We start from the raw sequence: 16,521 nt of genomic DNA on the forward strand, positions 1-16,521 counted from the left end.
AGTATGACGCCGCTAGACATCTGCAGAACAACATGGGGATGTATATCAAGGAAGTACGACTGATACTGGTAAACTTTTCAGAGGGAAACTCAGTCACCTGCCTATATGCGATCTTTACTCCCTTTGTGACGAAATCTTGCCTCAAGTTTTTGAGAGTTTAGGCTTAGCCTAACTATGGCATTGTCGTCTAGCTTACCTACGTCGGCTAGTGTGGATATTTGCAGTATATTTTTATATCAGAAATTAACACAACCAACTTGTATTACATCGTATAGGAAGGACATATTTTTTGGCCAAAAACCCGTAATATATCTGTGGTGAGCGGCTTCAGACTATTGTAATTGTTCGCGGTAACCAAGTTTGTCATAAATTTTCAACATTACGTAGCAAAACCACAGGTATCAGGACTGCAACTGAAGACCGAAAATTCTGCCGTTTATATTGAAGACGTCGTAGTACTACCCAGTAGTTCAAGGCAATACTTTCGGCGAAATGTGGCTCATCCATTTCAAATCAACCAGTAACAAAAGGCTCTCTGCGTGTTTTAGACCGTACACGTCTCACCACACCATAATTTTCCAGGCAGCTGTGGTTACCTAGCACCAAGCTGGCCAATAGCACAGGGTTGCTGTCCGTCATGTAGCAGTGGGATGAACAATTCATTTGACGATAACCATATATGACATAGATGACGAAGGACATTTTCACGGAATGTTCGCTGAGCTAAATCAGGTAAATCAGCGCCTGGATTGGGACTATTCTCATCTCGTTTTTGTTCAACTAACCTTCCAGGGTACCTACTGGAGGACAGGTTTGAAGGCCTGTCAGCGAAGATTCAACCATCACTCGCATAACGTGTGCCACCATGGATAAAAATACGACGTATTGTGTACTAGTCGTGTTCCCGTGCATTTTTACCACTCACATTGTCTTATGTAATGCTCTAAAGTTTCACGGCTACGTGTGGGCTGGAACTCTCGATTTACAGCCCCTTTCCATCGACTCTATAGATAGATGAAGAGAAAAACCAAAATGCTGTTGATACACCCATTTTCGGCAAACTGGGGAGTGATTTTCTAGACTGATTGGAAGAACCTGGCTGTCAGGGCAACGGATCGAAAAGGTTGTGCATTGGCAAATATAAACAAAATAAGCCTAGAATGCTTCCGTGAATTTTTCAAAGCACTTTGGCATCTGATCAGGCTACGTAATTCAGGGTTAGAGTGAAAATGACGGTTCTATTTCTGACACGGAAAGCGGTTTTCTGTTTTTTTTCGTGGTTTGTGGGGACTTTTCCTCTGTACATTTATTATCACCTAGTTTGCAGATTGTTCAGTGCGGATTATTTCAAAGACATTAAGACTGGGAGTTTGCATATGAAAGTCTTTTAAACGCACTAACATTGTTTGACAGAATTACGACCATTTTAAATTTGGCAAGGCGTTTATTTAGTTGGTTGAATAACATGCAGTGCAGAACTTCTTTCCCCACGGGGTCGCCCACAGATTATGCCTTCAAGGGCTTTATCTGATAGGACTTAGTTAAATACCACTTACTACGTGACACTGTCTTCTAAAAGATCCATTGCCTATTACCAGCAAGTAATCCGTGATACTTTATATTGGAAATTTGTGAAGAGTTTATGCAGACCAGTGGGTGAAGTTGAATTGGCACTTGACTTGTTCTACCGCTAGTGATACGTGTAAGCAAGTAAGTAAGTAGGCAAGTAGGTAATTAATTCAGCAAGCAAGTAGGTAAGTGAACAAGTAAGTAAGTAATCAAGTAAGTAAGTGATCAAGTAAGTAAGTAAGCAAGTAAGTAAGTAAGTAAGTAAGTGATGACCGAAATTTGATTATGCCAAATAGATGGGAAACTAACTTTCACTACGGCTTTCTTCTAACGAGACTCACTGGAGGATCGGTACCTCTGATGGATATCCCAAAGCGGCAGTCTACACCAGCTCCAAGATGGAGGTCGTCATTCCTGGTGTTCATTCTGGAAGGATTACTGTGTTAACCACAAATGCGCTTAGCACAAACCACTTGAGGGATACAACTCAATCTTACTGCTTTTCTGGGTGGTTCCCCTGAAGTTAAGGGGCTGTATTACAGGTGATCAAAATTTTCCGTCTGAATCATGTGTGAACGTTGCCTAGATTGGAGGAATACGTGCACTCCTATAAATAGCTGTAGTCAGACGAACTGAAACCCCCCGCTGTCTCTCTGGACAGTCAGCGAAATTCATGCTTGTTATGTCAGTTCATAAGTAAACCTCAGACCTGTTTGGCTGTTGACACCACCTGTTAGAATGCTGTCTGTCACTGGGATCCAGACAGCCGACACTTAGCCGCTTGAAAGCTGCGAAGTTGTGTAAACTGCGCATTTCACTGTGGCTGAGTTTGCTCTGAATGTGAATGTCTTTTGGAACTTTGGGAAAGAAACAAACGATTGCACATCCTTTACACTGGTGGTGAAGGAGCTATCTAATAGAACTGAAACTCATGGCAGCTTCGTGGTAGATTATGCTCTGTGATCGAATTTTCGGATCAGAGATGTCTGAAACTCACAACACCCCCCCCTCCAAGTTCCCTGCCTCACTCAAAAACAAGGTCCAGCTAACCGAGGCGACGATCAGGAATTCTCATTTAGGGCTATCTTAATTCAGTTGAAACCTGACGTAATGCAGATCCTAAATATTAGAAAGATAAATGACCGTGTTACAACCAGAATGATGGAGGATTTCAGCGGAACACCTATGAATACCAGTTTCTCAGTTTTCCGGAGGACTTCTCACATCTATGGGTAGATTTATAACGATCTCTCTTCATATCACGAATCGCCAACTTACAGGTTTCGACACAAGACCACTCGGTGGAAGCTGAAATTATGGTTTGGACCAGTGTAATTCTGCGGTGGTTGCGCGGAAATGGAACCGTATTTATTTCGTTTTGGCACAATTTGTCAAATTGCTGGGGACACGGTGTAACTTGAGCTGAAAACTCGATTCATGAGAAAATAAGATTCTGCATGTGCAGTCCCTCTCCAAAGAACGATTATTTTTGGCCCCTCACCGGGGTGGTTCTTTTGGAGGAAGTACTGACCTGCGAAGAATAATCGAACTGCTCAGGAGTGGCAACTAAAAATGACTTATGGTACATTCCATTCTTTGTAGGAATTTCACTCAGGGAAAATGATAAATCTAATGAGGACGACAGCATTGTCAGTCAGTTGCATAGAAATATCCGTTGATAAGACAAGCGTGGCGGGTTTTCATGGCCAGAGCCAGAACACACAGAAAAACACTTGAAGAGCATAACTTATGCCATTTGCCTCCGATGTTCTTGATTTTATTTCATCTGTGTTCTGTCGCGAGGCTTTCACGTCTAGATTGGTCGGATCCACCAATCCAACTAACGCCAGTATGTGGATGGATGACTAGGCCACATCCAGACCAGTTTTTCACAGGATGGATCAGTTTGATTTGATTGATTCTAAACCCACTACCAGTGCAGATCGAAATACGATGAGGATTACATTGTACCTAGACTGAATGTTTCGCGAATATACAACTCAATATCAATGTTGTTGGCTTTGTTCAGATCACCTTACGGCTTCGTAGACTCTTGGGTATATGCTCGAGGATTTTGACTTTTAATTCTCTAACCACAATTCGAACCAAAAGTGCAAACTTCAGGACATGAATCAAAGAAAGCTTCACTGTGTCTGAATGAACTCATTTGCAAATTGATTCGGTGTTAATGAGACACCTAGCTGAATCTCAGCCGACTCTCTTATTTACAAAATTCTTTGACCAAATGTTCTGCACAGAAAGTTGACGGGAACACGGAGGCTGTCCTACCTGATGAATCTCAAGAGGGAAAAAATTGTCGTAGGCTGTTGCAGAGATGTTATCATCCCTAGTAACATTAAGTTCTTTCAAGCGAACCTTGCTTTGTTTCCGTGGCTTTAATCAGTGTACCAGGTTTGATAGGGTGGGCTGTGCATGTAGTAAATGGGACGAACCTAAAACAGAGCTAACCATAACACAAATAGATAGGGTGATAAGAAGCCGGAGACATCACGTGGAAACCGCTTTTTTGGGTGGGCGAAGTAAAACAATATTTCAAGATCAATAACCTAGCCTGCACAACAGACCAGCCAACCAAATAATCACTCTTTGTACCTTCAGCTCGTTTCACTGTACAGCCAAATATCAGGCAGTTTTAGTCGATATATTCATTCGGCCTGCTAGTCATCATCAGTTGAACGTTCGTTTTGGTATGAAAAACCCATTTTGTGCAAGATGAACAGAAAATGATCATTGGGGACTGGCTGCATGCACCATTAGACAAGTTTGGGTTTGAAAGTGGGTTTAGGCCTGCCTTGTTTACAAGCCCCGAGCAAGCTACTTTTCTCACATGAAAGATCACGTTGGTGAGATTAAACAAGGCGAAATACGCTTTGTAACGACTAGTTCATCACTAACAGATATGACTAGAGTCAACCAAACTGATTTATTCTTGCTAACTCTGAGTAATTAACGTAGTTTTATGACTTTCAAATAGTCAGACAACTAGTACGACATATGTTTTCCCCCAACAGATCTCAATATTCCTACCGCTGCTACCGCAAACCCGTCTTCTTTCGTACAGTTACTGAGGTATCCCAATGCATTTCACAGATTTAACTAAAATTCGAAGCTCAAATTTAACCTTTCTTCACAAAAATATGGCCAGAAATTGAATGTGGTGAATCTGGGCAGGCTGGTATCGTCTGTCAGTTTTTAATCTACGTTCTACGGAAACTAAAGATCAATGAAACTTTTTGCGTTTGGCTACCAGACCTGGCAGTCTCTAGGGGATTTTTACTTGGGCTATTCTTGTGCACTTGTCGGAGTCAAACTGAAATAAAATTAGCTCTCAGACAAGGCAGAACATCAGGCCAGTTTATCCAACCAGCTTAGTTCATGCAATCAAGTTAATCCGTTGCCTAACTAATTGGCTTGTATTTACAAAAAACACGTGACCGAGGAATGTTTGAAACAAAGGGATGAGGGGAAGAGAATAGAAGCTACTTTGAACGAAAAAATGCATTTCCATTTGCGATGAGGAATTGTAACAAAAGAAGAATCTTCATCGTCTTTGTCTTCCGGATAGTAGTGGTAGGCCAGTGGTTTTTTTCTAACTAATTGGCTTGTATTTACCAAAAAAACAGTGACTGAGGAATGTTTGAAACAAAGGGATGAAGGGGGAAGAGAATAGAAGTTACTTTGAACGAAAAAATGCATTTCCATTTGCGATGAGGAATTGTAACAAAAGAAGAATCTTCATCGTCTTTGTCTTCCGGATAGTAGTGGTAGGCCAGTGGTTTTTTTTATAAATAACCTAAATATTACCGGTAGGATTTGGTCGACATTAACCACAAAAAGTGATAAACGAAAAGTGAAAAAGTTGATAATTCTTAGATTGTGAGGAGGTGAGTGAATCAGACTCTTTTGAAGTCGAACTTTCTAAAGCCGGGGAAAAATAGAAGTTCAACACAGACTGGAAAAGACTATGGCCGACATCTTGAGTGGAATATGCCAGATTTGTAGAATGTTTTTCAGTGAAATTGAGAATCATGGTAGAATAAAACCAGAACAACGGCTGCGACACTTAAATCCCAGAAGGCTCATCAGGAGGTTTGCAGGAAAATGGTTGGGGCAAAAATAATGCCCTAGATCGTTTACTTAAAGGGGTGTAGATGTAACTGATTGTACAGTCTCGGCTGGTTGAGTAGTGAGGAGAAGCCCGCCTGACAAATCACGTTTCCGGATTTCAAACCCCTGCACCATCAAGGAAATGTACTGCTGATAAGCCCGAAATGGAGCTAAACTCAGTAACAAGGATTCTCTGGTCTTTTTGTATAGAATTGTGAAGTGATTGCATCAAGACGGGAGGAGGACCATACTAACGAGAGTGATGTGGATGTGGATCTTGAAGCCATATAAGTCTACTGATTTAGTGTTTTGCGTTGTTTGGCTGGATTGTTTTATACCTTCAAAAATCGTTAGATTTCGCAGAAATCGCTTTAAATTTGGCTGGAGTTGGGTATATTTTGTGGTGAAAACTGAAGGGGTGTAGTACACTTTTCATTGTAACGCGGGAAAAGGACACGACTGCTAGCTGCTGAATGACAATGTGCTAAGATGAAGTTGTGCCGCCATCGATTTTTTAAACTGATGTTGGTTCCAACTGTAGGAGAATGAGTAGTAGATTCTTGCTAACATTTCAACGTATTCTGCAGTCTTAACTTCCTCACTGCTGCCACCCACTCTGTTGTCAAATTGGCTTTTATACTCAAATTTAAAAATATTTAATTAGCGCAGAGAACATTTTGATCACTTCTTGGATTTGACGATGCCGGGTTGTAAACCTAAGCACTTGATCCAGTATTTGAACTCTGAAGATCGATGTTGCCACCCTCTGGGTCTTGTGAATTCATAGTCCGAGCCTCCTAAACAGTGAGCGTGTTCAAACTTCCGGAGTTAGACCGGCATTGTGGGCGGATGTTTCTCTTTTCTCCTTGGTTTTTCACAATTCCTTTCGTTGTTCTCATAGTCAAGGAAAATTTGTGGTACAACGGAGATGAGACAGGAGAAGGACCACTGATACAAAATCTTGCAAAAAAGATGGACGCTTCTGAAGATTCATCTGAGTAAGATTGCAGTAAGGTAATGCAAGCGAAAATGGCCTAAAAAACACAATTCAGTGAATAGAATAATCATTTTACCGCAGTTTGAAACCAAATCTGAATCCAGAGCAAGGCTCCCACAGCCACAAATCTAATTTCTATATTGAGGAAGTTAATCTTTAAATCAACGGAAGAGGGCGATGGTAGTGAAAGGAAGCAGTATTCTATACCAAGTTAGCTACATGGGCTGCAGTGAGTGATGTGCCGAACAGACAAAATGCGATTTACGTATGCGGCTACCCGAAAGCACGATCCCACAACTCCAACCAATAGTCAGTTTGTCTATGCTCATTTAGTGTCAGAAAACATAAATGGATGATCCTTTTTTGTAGCAGTTGTGCCATTTATGAAGAAACGAAAAAGAGAATTTTTAGGGAAGTAGTTTTTTATAGATGACCGTTTTAGAAGGGGAAAATGGAAGTGTTTTTCATTGGTGTACCTGCAGCATTCTTCAGAAATACATCGGAGAAAGAAAGAATAATTTTCAGTGATACTGGCACAACTTCGTTTAGCGTGATTCCCTATTTGTGTAGCAGAAATCAGAGCGTTTTGTTGCGTACATTTAGAAGCTCCGAAATAGTACATCAAAAAGCTACCAATAGTTAGTGGTCGATCTGAGCTTGACAGATCTTTCTCGACCGCTTCAACAAAAAGCAAGGTGATGCTATCAGTGCACTTTGTGTAAAACAACGGATGATGGATTAGTTGATGTGTGTAGTGCACGCGAGTTTTCGCACGTACGTCGATTGCGATTGGTGGATGCTAAGTATCGTATCGATCCACACACTTTGAACTTTACTCTGCCTAACAGTTCATTCAGCAGAACTGCTCATTCAAACAACCGGAGATTACCCCGTCCCGAGTTATGTCTAGAGATCGGTGCACACCATTTTTAATCACACCAACCCAGCGCTGTGCTAGTGATCGAACATTGCAAGAGAATGACCATGCTGAGCAAGTATCCATCCAGCAGCTGACAAACATCCTACTACATCAAAATATCTAACATTAAAAACACTATTGATGAAGCCAGATTTATAGTAAATTATTGAGCTTGTTGCAATGTCAATGAAAAGTTCTCCATATCCTTTGGGGTTTGGAAATACCATCCAATGAAAATCGATAACCGATTTCAGTAGTCTCGGAGCTACTCAGGTAGGCTCAGTCCCTTGAAGTGACTCATTGTTATGTAATTGGTGGAACGGTACCAGTAGATAATCAAAAAATCAGTCCCACTCATTAACTGATTGACTTTTACTGGATTTGGTTCAAAATCATCACTGCTTGAGGGGCTTTTAAAAATAGAACACTGTTCTATCTGTCTCAAAAAGGTTGCTCAAAACTCTCTGACAGCACATGACCAATTTCGCTCTTCTTGGAGCTATTAATTACGCTCGGTCTCTGGGTTTTCGTCAAACTTATGTCCTAATTAAACCCAAATTGCACGAAATCCGACTTATACGCTCATCTGCATACCAATTTAGTTTTGACGGGATACTCACTTGGGACTCAGCTAAACTCTGGGTTTCGTCAACCTTATGTCCTAATTAAATCCAAATTGCACGAAATTCGACTTATACGCTCACCTGCATACCAATTTAGTTTTGACGGGATACTCACTTGGGACTCAGCTAAATCACTGGTTCATGATGTTCTCGAGAACATGCACTCAACAGATAATGCAAGAAGATCACCACCAATTTTTGCTTTCAGTATGTTGGGTGTTTCAGCCGCTCAGTTTTATTGTGCTTCGTTTTATTATACGCCATGTTCTTCTCAATATTTTCCTTTCCATGCTAAGTATAGGGGAATGAAGAACGTTATTCAGAAACGTCATTGGAAATGCACCAGTGATATTTATTGAGGTATGAGATTCAACACCATCCACAAACTGGTAAATGTATGTTACAAATACCGACGATAGTCATGCTACCTCCAAGTTGACGCTTAGTTTCGGTGCCTTTTCAGGCCATATGAAGACAGTCTGCAAGTGACAAAACCATCCAATCTTGTAAGGCTGAATCCAACTATTTTCATTACTCAACGAAAGCTGAACGCGACCATTGTGCCTAGTTGGCAGTGAGGTCGGAAAAATGTGTAAATATTTGCCGAACCGTTCCCACGAAAACGCGGACCCCCGTCGGTTGTCTCAAATAATGTCACATGATTCTTTCTATCGTGTTGAAAGAACGTTCACTTAAGCTTAGTGTGATTTTATCACAATATGAGCCAATAAATTCAGCAGGTGACTGTTCATAATCGCTCTCACTCCACTAGGCTATCATCCGAGCAATCCAGCAGCTCTCTCTGAAAGCCGTCTGTTATCGTAACAGAGGTCGTTTGATTGCGTCTAAAGCCACAGGTCGACGGAACCCGATTCTCACAATGTTGCCTATCTGGGAGCCAGTACACATGCCAGTACAGTACACGGGACGAGATGACCCAGTGGTTAGAGCGCGGATTTCCTACCGGAAGGTTCCTGGTTCGAACCCGACCTCTGCCTCTCTTGACTTCCCCTGCAACTTGGTGGTATTCCAGCCCTCGTGCTTCCTCCGCGTTGCATGGCAGCTAGTCATCGAAAGTGTGTTACAGTTGAACGATTATTATTTATCTTGGGATGTTCCTTTGATAAAAGCTTAAGGAAATTTGCCCTCGAATGTGAAAATATGAGGATGAAATCAAGGGACTATGTTAGCCTTGTGATTAGTTTATTTTCTTTTTTTATCACTGAACTCGTCAAAAGAGAATATTTCGAAGTGTTACCGAAAAAGCCTTTGCTTTCGCTCCTTTGAACTTATGTTTGATGCCAAATTTTCTAGCTTCTGAATTCTGTGGACAGTGAGGTGACTTTGAAATTTTAGTTCCGGTTTCGTCTAACGTGACTAATTTATTGGCGCGACCAGTCCACTACTAAAAGCAAATGCCGTCAGGAATTTTGAGCCAAAATATCTACAGCTCTTCATGAAATGCTTGCAAATCTTTTTCAGAAAATCCTTCAGAAGTAGACACTTTCGTTCAATATGCTTTACTCCACGATAAAGAAGACTCTTAGTCTTTTTCCTCCTTCACCTGTAGAGCAGAGAAAGTTTGCATAGCGTTTTATAACCCTATGGAGCATTGAAAGTTTCACTGGAAGCCATCATATCATCATCATCATAGGAAAAAGTAGTTAGATAATACGTGATGGGATTTCTGTGGTTGAGGATTGAGTGGCGTTATATCCCGTCTGAATGCGAGTTTATCACACTCCTGGCCGAACAGTTAATTGGTCAAACTACCAATCTGGATACCGCGGGTTCGCAGCTTCCTGGAGCTTCTTGAAATGTGCACTGTTGTTGATTCCCAGTGGAAATAAATGAGCTGCACAGTGCTTCTCTGTTTTTTTAGCATAGAGTTGATCCTACTTACAGGAAGAAATCTCAGTTGAATGTCCCTTAATCCCCCCAAACTACCAACAATAATGGAAGAATTTTATAAAAGTGAAAATAATGTTTGAGTGAGAATGCACGGCAGACAGTAACGCCAATGCTGCAAAGATCTACGGGAACTATTGGGTGGAGAATCAGTGTAGTGCTTGCATTTACATCACTCTCGTTTGAACAGTCTCCTGTCCGTGCAGGTGCAATTATACAGCAGTGGGAAGGGTTACTGCATGCTTGTTACACTCTTATGGAGCTCATCAACAATGCACTTCCTTGGTCTCACCAGGATTTGAAGCTCAGGATACCAACAAGCTAGACAAAAATGCTATCGCTATTTCAACAAAACCCGCCAGAATTATCACGTCTGAATGGGTAAACTTGTTCATACCTAAGCAATGTGGCTGGTTAACCGAAAGCCCGAACGACAATCCGGGTCTGTCCTGGTTGTATGGCACGTCGGCTGACGTGCCTCTCAGTCGACATGACAAAGATAGTCAGTCACCGTTGGTGATGTTAGGCAGACGGACGTAGCCGGTGGAGAAGTTGTAACAGAATCCTCACGAATTCATTTGTCTGGAGGTCGATTCCCGGTACATCAGGGGATGTGCATTACTTATGAATCCTAATGGGGGCGAACCCACACAGTTTAGCGCTTCTCTGAAAGTTGATTACTATACCAAATGTGTCAGGACACGTAGAACAGGAGGGCAAAGTGAGTACAAATTCTACAAACTTCACAGCCAGTTAAAGCTAACTTTCTCATTTTAAGAACGGATTGTGCGGCATCCGTCAAGAACGAGTCATAGTACTCATCTCGTTGTAGCCACTGAATACTGAAAAAATTGGCTGCTCACTCAATTTTCGGTATTCTGTTTCCTCATTGACCCATTCATTGAGGAGTCACTCTCTAATGGTATTGTGTGGTAATGCATGACTTTTAGAATAGCAGGCTTTTTCAGGCTGGTCTCACCGAACAGCTGTGTATGTGACAGGATATATTAGAGACATTTCAGTAACAAGGCGGTAACACTAGTTGGCTGGTAAAACTATGATAGTAAGTACTGTCAAACAAAGCAAATTCAACGGAAGGAGACAAATGTCACATATTGCGATTATCCTCCCTAGGCTCGTTTCTGGTATACAAGAACAGTTCGATATAGCACACGAACCAAAATGGCTGGATATGTTCTTCAAACTAGGAACTACTTCCTTTGTCTTGTTGTGCACGTTGGGAACAAAACTGTTCCTCAGTCAGGCCTAAATCAGTGATAAATATCTGAAAACCGTCGGGTTTTTCTCGTCTCAAAAAAAATGATCCTATTTATGGGAACCAGTTGTGCTTGTGGTGCGTGCAACATATTGTGTTTGTAGTCCGCTTGCGATAACAGGTTTTCGGATGCTCCATATTGCACGAGGCGTTGCGTGATATATCAGCGTTAATTCGTCCTGTGAAGACAGACCTGTTGGCAACGGATTTAAGACGTCTTTAAATCAAGGAGAGGTTGTTCGCAGCAGTAGATGAAAACTGTAGCTCCGTAGTCAGCACTCTGGCGCCTAACTGATAGGTTCTGGTTCATTAGGCATGAAATGCGGTGTTAAAAAATGAAGAACTAAGCAACGCATCAATCTGAACACCAAATGTTTCGAAACTGTTTTGCAGCTAGAAAGACTAGTTTAAGACTAAAATAAAGAGAACTTGAGTACAGGAGGAACTGGACGTCTCCGACGGGAAGTAGTTTAAAACGAGCGGTAGGTCACACTGATTTTGCCAACCATTTGACTTATTTTGATGTCATGGACGTCATCGTAGATAGAAAACTAGCTACAATACCGTATAACGAAATGAAGAAATGAATCTCAAAGAAGACAAATGGACAGAGTAAGGCTGATGGCATGAAATATTTTATGCCACGCACAGATGTAGCATCACATTTGTCCGAAAACAGCCTAGTGATCTAGGGGGAAGATAAAGAAGCTGCGGTGAAGAATTCTCCCAACGCTTAAATGAAGCTTGTTTCAGTTTTAAGAATATTTATCCTACGAAACGGACCGTTACGTACATCCCACAATGCCCTAAAAGACACAGACGGCACCTAGGTAGTTTATGTGTTTTCGAGAAATACACTCATTTGCAAATCAATTTGGTTTTCACGGGAGACTCAATTGAATCTCTCGTTTATGATGTCCTCCAACTGAATGTGCTGCACACAGGGCGCCTCATGATTCAGTTGGCAGGATATTCGAGATATCGCAGTATATTTTCATAAAGGAAACTACTCACAAGGTTTCTGAAAACTCTTCGACAGCCCACGACCGGTTTCGCCCTTGTTGGGGCTCATCAGGTAGGCGCAGTCCCCGATTTTCCCCGAGTTTATTAGTTTATTAGGCAAGAAACACGGTACACCGTGATGAAAGTAGAACGTACAGGTCACTGGACCACGCTATTCCATGAAGATGGGATTGCGAAAACTTTCGTAAACTTACTGAACTCACTGTGGAATCATCCAAGAAAACTGGTCAGAAAGTAAAATAAAAGTCTTTATCGTAGAGATTGTAATGTCGTTCTCTTGAGTGGTAAGTTACTTCACTTAAGGAGAGAATGTTCACGTCTGATGTCATTTGAAAACCTAAGGACGGTGGGGAATCTTCCTGTCCTAAGTTTCGCTAGGAAAAGTTGGTTGAACTTCATCCATTTTTGTATGAATGCCCACAGTGATTCCAACTAACCACCGGAGAATTCATTTGTACTACTCATCACTAGTATGCACTTGAATTCAGGCTACAGGTTATCTAGAGGATTTTGACATATTTGTTCGCCCTTTCAGCTGCTTCGCTGAATAACTTCCTGGACCCTTGTACACCAGGTTTTGAAACGTGTAGTAATTCGACGTTTTTGCGCTTTATTCGGTCGTTTCGACCAATATTCTTTGTTTGATTTCACGTCTTTTGGTATCTACTTGCGATATCACATGAAACTATAAATTACAAGGCATGGTAAAGCAGGGGCCGCCCAACATGCAAAGGCACCAAAAGAATCCAGTGAAATACCTGGCTAGTATATGTTACCAGATGGGTGCTTAAATTCCTGTGGGAATATTCAACCCACTTTCGTGCGCACTACACGTAGACAGCGCATGAACGTTTTTTCGGCCAATCTTGAACCTTGGGTTCGTCTCTAGCCTCTCGGTATACAGAAATTATGAAACCCAAAAGTTGGATTGAGGAGTAAGTGATTTCGTAAAAACTTACTTTTTTACATTAGAAATATGTTCGTCCATCGTGCGTTGCATTTCACAATTTATAATTGCTCTTTAGTACGTGTAAGCACCTAATTAATTGTTTTTTTTTGTTTAGTGGTCGGTCGATCTTGGAAACCTCTCTGAGTACGAGCCATTCTGCTGAATTTCCTTAGAATGATTTGGAAAAGAATATTTTTGTGTAAAAATTGCCAGGGCTTACCATGGGGAAATCCACCGCAGAGGAAATAGATGGCGAGCAACTGCAAGCATTTTAGTATGTTTTGTTGGGAGGCATGCTTAGCACCTAACAGCGCCTAACAGCAGTGTTCTAGAACAGAGGTCGATATGTTCTACTGAAAATTTCCTTTAGTGTGAATCTGAATCAAGCCTACTCGTATGCTACACAGCAGCAATCATGAAAGCTACTAAACGATGGTCCAGTACGCATAAACTGATTACTTGTATAGCAAATGGTGTTACCCGAGAGCTTGTCAGTAACGGAAGCATCAGGGTAAGAACTTACCTAAAACTATGCTTTTGGCCATGTGTATGACGACCGGCTAAAGTTACTAATGAGGCTTCTAGTAAAGGGGAGCTCGTCTGAATGAACAATGACTTATCACATAGGCAGAATTCGGTAGCCGGTCATTTTCTTCGCCTCAGCTAAGATTTAGTTATACCGATGCTTGATACTGTGGCAATTTACTTTGTTCCCCTCATGCTAGTTCCGTGTTATTGGTGAAAGGAAGAAGGCCCATCGCCGCAAACTTATCTATCTCCAACTATTAAACAGGAATGTAAACTTCTACTATGCACCTTATTTTTAAAAATTGAACATCATCACGCACCTTCTTGAACATCCGTGGATGTTCAGTGACTATCACGCATTTTTAAACTAGCGATGCAAAGCAGTTCCTCAAGTTTCGTACTAAACCCCACCTTCCATCAGATGCTGAGGCGGAGTTACGAGAAGATCACATACTACTCGCACATCTCATTAGTAGTATCCGCCCTTACGTTGGTAACATCACACTCAGTTTTGGCTGATTTGCGTAATAATATAATAAAAGTATTGCGCATTGGTTTTCGTTTTATAAGGTGCTTCTATTAGTTTAATGAATATTACACAAGTTGATATAAAAATCCACTAATTCGGAGTACTACCCCAGTTTTGTTTCATCAGCTTACGAAGAGACGGAGCGATTTTATCAGTGAAGTTGCCAGCCACCCAAAATTCATGGTGCAATCCATTGTTTTCTGATAAGAAGTTTGGCCGAGATACTATCGTGTCAATGGGATGTGTGATGTGACTAGTGGGTGATATACCGTGCGACGGAAAGTAGGTTTTGTGTTGTTTTATTGAGTTGTCCTCTTCACATCACTGCGCCGAATGAGCAGTTTAAAATGACGAGTTGGACTCACACATATTCATCACCCATTTTAGATGGGAAAGTGTCTTATAGAAGTTTATCCATCAAACGTGCCTGTTCCGCATCCTTTTCAGCAACTTCGTATCCAGAGTAATTAATCCAGTGCGAATGCAAAGCAACCTGGATGTTTCATCAAGCTTGTATTGCCAACGAGGAAGATTCAGCAGCCGAAGATTTTAGTGGCAAATTATGCTTGAAGCTAAGATAAAACTGCTGTGCGATTTGCAGGACCCATAGGGTGATGAGGTTCCCAGTACAAAACTTTGAGTGACGCGTAGGTTCGACAATCCCGAATATCAAAAGGAAGAATTGGGTTCATAATTCTACGGTACTATTCACACAAGGGTAAGTTAATATGTACAACAAACCTCAATTATTACCGTTCGTAGCGTCAACAAGTTCACAGGTCTGTCACTGACGGGCACAGTGCAGTGTCAAAGTCCGCACATCATACAACGGCGAGCGGAATGAGGGCTCACTAGCGTCGGTTTCGGTCGTTCCTTCCGACGACGGTCTCGTGATTCCCATTGGACGTGCGACCGCGCGGAACCCATGGGAAAACAAGTCAAGGCAGGCTCAGCAAACAAGACATGAACGCACATGGGTAAGTAGGTCAGCAGTGTTACTGTTTACATCTTGACCACTCCCACTCAGCTAAGAGCTGGGGAAAATGCTCTGAGACTGAAGGTCCTCTGGAATACGATGTACATGTTATAAACAGCACAAACTATGAAACACGAACAGTTCATCTATCACAGGAGAGTTCATTTTTCCTAAAACCATCTGAATTACCTCAGCATTGCTAATTCAATGTTCACGCCATACCCTACTCATGCTCCGGAGAAACTGGCAGTCAAACATCGTGTGCGTAAAGGTCACGTATCTGATCCACAGAGCACTATCAGTCACACTCCGCCCGCTGCCATTGACTCTCAAACCAAGGTTACGGCTGCATCATAGACGTCGGATGTTGGCAAAAGTTGCCCTGAAAAGAGTTTTTGGATTTTGCCTACCTTGGTAATGTAATTTGAGGTCATTTTGCATGTGATTCTGCCCAGTGTGGCGGCTAGTTTCTACCATTGTAGATTGAAGAAGCATTCGACCGAGATTAGAGTGAATAAATAGTATTTGCTGCTGTGCTTCTCTCAAACTGCTTAAACAAACTTCAGCCTGATGTAATTTTGAAGTCGACGGAAACAAATAGTCTAAATTTCTTCGTCAAGTGCTTAACAGCCATGATTAGGTTGCAATTCCTTCCTCCCTTATAGTCAACCGGGAGTAGTAAGTAGTGTGTTGAGTCCTAAAGCCAGATTTCTTCAACGCTCAATCTCATTCATTTTGAGTTTGTTTCCAGCAGAATCTGTTTATAACTACCGTTATGGTAAGCATTTAATGTGAAAACGAATTATCAGTTTGAATTTGAGGCAAAAACCGCTTGGCGCGTGAGAGCTGAAACGAATGCCCCGGAAAAAGCCTTTGTACATAGTACAAAAGCACTCAATTTATTTTGGACCATGGATTAAGATAAACAACGCAATGGTGCATTTTGTAAGGAAGCGTCGAATGAAATTTTTCTTGAGTTATCGTTCTACGTGCTAAATATTCTAGGGGCAATGTCGTACTAGAAAAACAGGATCGGCATAGCGGGGAAGTACACCAGCCGAGCGGAGGCAACCTTTCCAATGTTTCTTCTTTTGGA

This window comes from Opisthorchis viverrini (genome assembly GCF_000715545.1).
Source record: "Opisthorchis viverrini unplaced genomic scaffold opera_v5_14, whole genome shotgun sequence".
In the NCBI taxonomy this organism is placed as follows: domain Eukaryota; kingdom Metazoa; phylum Platyhelminthes; class Trematoda; order Opisthorchiida; family Opisthorchiidae; genus Opisthorchis; species Opisthorchis viverrini.